Raw genomic sequence first — 6,000 nt, 5'->3', positions numbered from 1 at the left:
GCTACGCGCCGAGACATATTGTCTCGCGCATATGCGCCGAGATAGGTCGCGCATATGCGCGAGACATGTTGCTTAAAGAAGTGAGCCACTTGCCCCTTGCATGCATGATGTATATATATAAGTTATTTCATTTCATTCATTCCTCATAAAGAAACAAGAAGAGCTTTAGAGAATATCGTGAAAATCCTTACGCCTTTCATTGTAGAAATTTGAAGTTTGCGAAAGATCCGACCGTTAGATTTTCAATCCGACTTCAGTACTGTGTTCCTATCGACGAGAGCTTCAATTGGACGTAAGTTTTATTACGTTTTGTTATGTTTCGAAAATATGATATAGAAGGAATCGGATATGATTCATATAAGATGTTCTCGATATGTTAGACATCGTATAATCGAAACCGGATTGAAGAACAGATACCGTATGAAATTGTTATGATTTTCAGAGTTTAATTGATTGAGATGTGATATCAGATTTGTGTTGTTATTGATTATGAGATGTTGGGATTGATATCTGACTGATATTGTATTGCTGGGTATATTGGGATTGTGTTGTTATGCCATTAAAACAGAATTAGATTGGGTTCTGATTATATCCAGTATTGATTTGAGTGGTGTATTAATATTATACTCCTCGATATTGTCATTGCCAGATTGAGTATTGACAGGCTTCGAATTCGAGACTTCGATTTCAGCAAATCGACAGAAAGAAAGGTATAAATCAATGTCAAACCGGGAAGATACGACTCGAGTTTGATTTGACTTGAGTGTCCCAAAAACCACATACTTTACTTTATTGCATTGATATTTTCAATTTATGAGATTGATATGCTTAGTCTATTGATTTATAGCAAAGCACGTGTCGAGTCATGGGCGGAGGTGCCTAGTCATTGGCCGAGATGCCATGTCTTTGGCGGAGTTGCCAAGACACTGGATGTTGGTTTATATCGATGTTTGCTTAGGAGCGGATCAGCTTCTATCGCTGAGATTCGGTATATTGTGCCAATGTCCAGGAACCGGGATCCCTAGATTAGAGATGAGTCGAGTCTGAGATGACGAGTCCTGAGTTTGATTACAGCTTTATATCGATTCATGTCTCTCAGATTTGATACATGTTATTGATATCTGTTTCATGCTTTTATATCTATTTATATGATCGCATGTATACATTGTTTATACTGGGATTATATTCTCACCGAAGTTATCCGGCTGTTGTTGTGTTTGTATGTATGCATGACAACATGTGGGACAGGATCAGGATCAGGAAGAGGATGAGAGATTACGGTTAGCGTGGAGATCCGGGCTCAGAAGTAGAATAGGATTCAACACTTGATGTATAGTTGTTGAACCCTAGTTTGAGATAAAGAGATGTTGTACAAGACTTGTACTTTTATGTGGACATGTATATCCGATTGATTACATTACGTTTCCACACTTGCATTTTAAAAAATTAATTTATATCCCACATTACTTAATTGTTATATTGAATCTAAATAATGATTAAGAAAATGAATTAGTGTCCAGGTCCCCACAATCGCCCCATGATTCCCTAGGTATCACTGATAGTGCGTGCAAGAACTAGTCGGTTATGATTAACGTACAGTACGGTCCCTTCTTCTCATATATCCCGATCGAATCTGCAACCATTGATTCATCGAGGGTTGCATAAGAATTCGATAACAATGTGACACATATAAATAGTGGCACCGCATGTATTATTGGAGAACTCCTTTTCCAACGTACATCTCATACTCTGGCCAAAGATTCCATGCACTATTATTTCATCAGATCACATACGATATCCACACCCGTAGGTGAGCGGTGAATTCCCGACTGCAATGCACTGGCTCCTACACGTGTCGAAACTGTACCCAATCTCGCCACCTGATGACTCTCATGGAGCCGGTAAACGAGTCAAAGTACAGCACTAGCATATAAAGTCTCAGTGTTGTCTCGGGTCATAAGGACTAATGGTGTACAATCATAACCACGGACTTATCCTCTCGATGAATGATAACCACTTGAAAAGTCCGAGGGAGGGTTGTTCGGTATAATCATCATATGACTACACATCTGCATGTTTGGACATCTATGCCCTTACCAAGAAACGTGGTACACAATATCATAGATGCTAGTCTCGAGCTCAAGCGACATTTATCCATGTTTTAGGCGGCTGAATCGACTAGGAACGAATTTAGATCATACAGTGTTTACAAATGAGTTTCAACATCGAATTACGATTCATTTGTATTAAAGTATAATCGAGGTCTTTATCTATGTTATTCATATGGGTATACAGAAAAAAAATATTAAACCATGAAATAATGAATTATATTAAAATAGAGATTGTTTATTACACTTGAGTCAATAAATTCCCTAGCCAACAATTGGCTTACAGGGCATCTACTCTAACAATCATGGTTTAAGACATGACATGTGAGAAAGTCGCTTAGTTTAGATAATTAATATACATGTAGACAACCCCACAACTAGCGAGAATGAGTTACCATGATGATGACATTTAATTGAGTTGTAGGCTATTAATTATTTTTGGAGGCCTAATATTTATCTAAATATGTCTCTTGTAATACCGTCTCACATATATATTCGTGAGATCGGTTGGTCCGATCGATACCTAAAATAAAAAGTAATACTTCTAACATAAAAATAATATTTTTCAATGATTGAGTCGAGTCAAAAATTATTTCACAAAAATGATCCATGAGATGATCTTGCAATATTTTTTGTGTATTTAATTTAAGAGTCATGTCCTTATCTAATGAATTACACATCTTACAATTACAAATGCATAAAATTATATATTGTTAAACCATTGATCTATTTCTGACAAGTAATTGGTTGGTGTCTCACCAATAATCGGTTCCCCAAGTCACTATCCTCGTTCAATATATTGTACCCATGTCCACTTGTATATACCATCACCAAACACTCTTTCAAATCCCCCAAACTATCAGTTCTCTCCCTAATCCCGTTTCCTCAATATTTTCACACATAAAAATGTGCAAACTAGCAACACCAAATCTCCCCACAATCAAACCCAACTCATATCTCAACAACCAGACAGCAATAATGTTGAATCGGGGGATCGAATTGATTATAGAAACATGGATCTTCTCTCAGCCAAAACCCAAGAACCCGACATGTTCACTTCTTTGATCCCCAAAACCCCAGCACTCCACCAACAGCAAGCCCAACTACCAACAAGCCAAACTCAAAAACCCCACAAAACCACCAATGATCATCTCTCCCTTGTTGTTCAAGAATCCCTCTCCATAGCCAAAATATCCTTACCGATGATCTTAACCGGTCTACTTCTCTACTCCCGGTCATTGATTTCGATGCTCTTCCTAGGCAGGTTGGGGGATTTGACCTTAGCCGGTGGTTCGTTGGCAGTCGGGTTTGCTAATATCACCGATTACTCAATCCTTTCCGGGTTAGCCATGGGAATGGAGCCCATATGCGGACAAGCTTTTGGAGCTAAGAAATACCATATTCTTGGTTTTTCTTTACAAAGAACTGTACTTTTACTAGCTTTAACTTCATTTCCGATATCCATTCTGTGGTTAAACATGAAAAAGATTCTGCTGTTATGTGGACAAGACGAAGCAATTGCGACGCAAGCTCAAGAATACTTGTTCTATTCTTTGCCTGATCTGTTCGCTCAAGCTTTGTCACATCCACTAAGAATCTACCTAAGAACTCAGTCAATAAACTTACCGCTAACATTTTGCGCTGCGATTTCTATTATTTTGCATGTACCTATCAACTATCTCCTAGTTTCGAAGCTTAGTTTAGGCTTAAAGGGAGTTGCATTAAATGGGGTTTGGACTAATGTAAACCTCGTTCTGTCATTATTGGTCTATATATTATTTTCTGGATTGCACAAAAGAACGTGGGGAGGTTTATCTACTGAATGCTTAAAGGGCTGGAAATCTCTTCTTAATTTAGCCATTCCCAGCTGCATTTCGGTCTGTCTCGGGTGGTGGTGGTACGAGATAATGATCTTCCTATGTGGGCTGTTGATGAATCCGAAGGCAACGGTTGCATCAATGGGAATACTAATTCAAACCACTGCATTAATCTACATATTCCCATCTTCAGTCAGCTTCAGCGTGTCAACAAGAGTAGGTAACGAGATAGGAGCACGCAGGACCGATAAGGCGAAATTCGCTGCAGTTGTGGGGCTCTAATGCAGCTTCATAATGGGCTTCTTTGCCTTGTTCTTTGCAGTATCGGTAAGGAACATCTGGACCAGCATCTTCACTCTGGATAAAGAGATAATCACTTTGACATCTCTCGTTCTGCCCATAATCGGACTTTGCGAGCTGGGGAACTGCCCGCAGACGACCGGCTGCGGGGTGTTGAGAGGTACGGCTCGACCTAAAGTCGGAGCAAACATCAACTTGGGATGCTTTTATCTGGTCGGAATGCCGGTGGCTGTGGGGTTAGCTTTCTACTCCAAACTGGATTTCGAGGGCCTATGGCTCGGGCTTTTGGCCGCGCAAGCTTCATGTGTGGTTACAATGATGATCGTATTGCTGCGAACGGATTGGGAAATGGAAGCCCGAAAAGCAGAAGAATTGACTCAAGAATACTCAGTTCTTAATCAGAACGAAGAGGTCGATGAAAACGATAAAGCAAATAATAAAGCAGAAAACAAGGGGGAGAGTTTGTGTTGATTATTCTTCAGATCAGGTGTATTTTAATGTTGTATTATTTTATTTAACCTATTATTATTATAGTATTAATTTTTATTTTTATTTTATTTTATTTTATTTTGTTTTGTATATATTTTACAGTTGAAATGTAAGTCTGAGATATCGAATAAAATAATAATTTTTGTGGTTTATTTCATTTTATCCATGTGGGTATTGCCCCCATGATAGGATGGATGACCAATATTTGCCCATGCATATATAGGACTCATTTTTTTTTGAAATTGTATGTGTAGCAAGATCTAATCCATTAAAATAAAGTGAGGACAGTGTTCACGTAAGTAGGGTCTCATTGACCAATTTTGGCTGTGTTATTTTGGGTACGTACGTAGAGGCAAAATCGACTTCTCTTCTTTGTGGGATATTTGAAATGTTTGACTCTGTGATCACATCATATAACTAATTGGTGACAGATTTAAATATTTAAAAGTAACCAGTAGATATTTGAAAATATGAATTATATTTTATATAAGATATGTAAGAATTTATATATATGGGTTAATGGTAATGGAGCCGACCCGATTCTACCCGACCCGAACAATTCAAATTAGCAACTTAAATTTATTGGATGGAGTGGTTATTATCTAATAACTTTCCTAATATTTCTACATAAAAAAGATGATCATTATTCATTAAAAAAGTGAAAGAGGACCGTGACTTGTCTTTCAAAAGAAAACAAACAAATATCACAATTGTTTATCCATTTAGATTGTAAAAACTTGATTTTTTTCCGTTCGTGATCGGATCGGACCATCCAAGAGCATTGTTATCTCCGGAACAAATGTTAATAAATCAATTACAAAGTTCCTAAATCAAAATATGAATTTATTTAATAATCGTATATGATATTCGAGTTAGATTTCCGTCAAGATATATTAAAAAACAATAATTAGAATTACACGAATTTGGATGAATGGATTAATATTGAATTATTAACTCTATGCAATCTATTGCCTTATTTTTAGTAATACCAATGTAAAATACTCTTACTCAATTATATTTATGATTTTGAATGACTTTGCTTTCTTAAAATATTTAAAAATGAGAAATCAAATCGAATTCTTATTTATAATTGTAACATCCCGTAATAAAATAACTAATACTACTTTAAAATTTGCGTAACATTTTTTCTTATTTAAATAGCAAACTATCGCCTTCTGAATTTAAATAAAATGATCGACTGAATTTTTGAAAATAATCTAAGTACAAAATATTTTCATGGCATAAAAAAATATCATTCACCACTACTATAAAATCATTATCCAAAA

At 36.6% G+C, this 6,000-nt stretch overlaps 1 pseudogene; it reads left to right on the top strand.

The window, feature by feature from the left end:
- Positions 1-3,121: 3,121 nt before the first annotated feature.
- On the top strand, positions 3,122-4,696 carry LOC142532269 (protein DETOXIFICATION 49-like; annotated as a pseudogene).
- The last annotated feature ends 1,304 nt before the right edge of the window (positions 4,697-6,000 follow it).

Source organism: Primulina tabacum, chromosome 18 (assembly GCF_025594145.1).
Source record: "Primulina tabacum isolate GXHZ01 chromosome 18, ASM2559414v2, whole genome shotgun sequence".
NCBI lineage: Eukaryota > Viridiplantae > Streptophyta > Magnoliopsida > Lamiales > Gesneriaceae > Primulina > Primulina tabacum.
The sequence above is the reverse complement of the archived record's forward strand: the minus strand, read 5'-3'. Positions and strand labels throughout refer to the sequence as shown.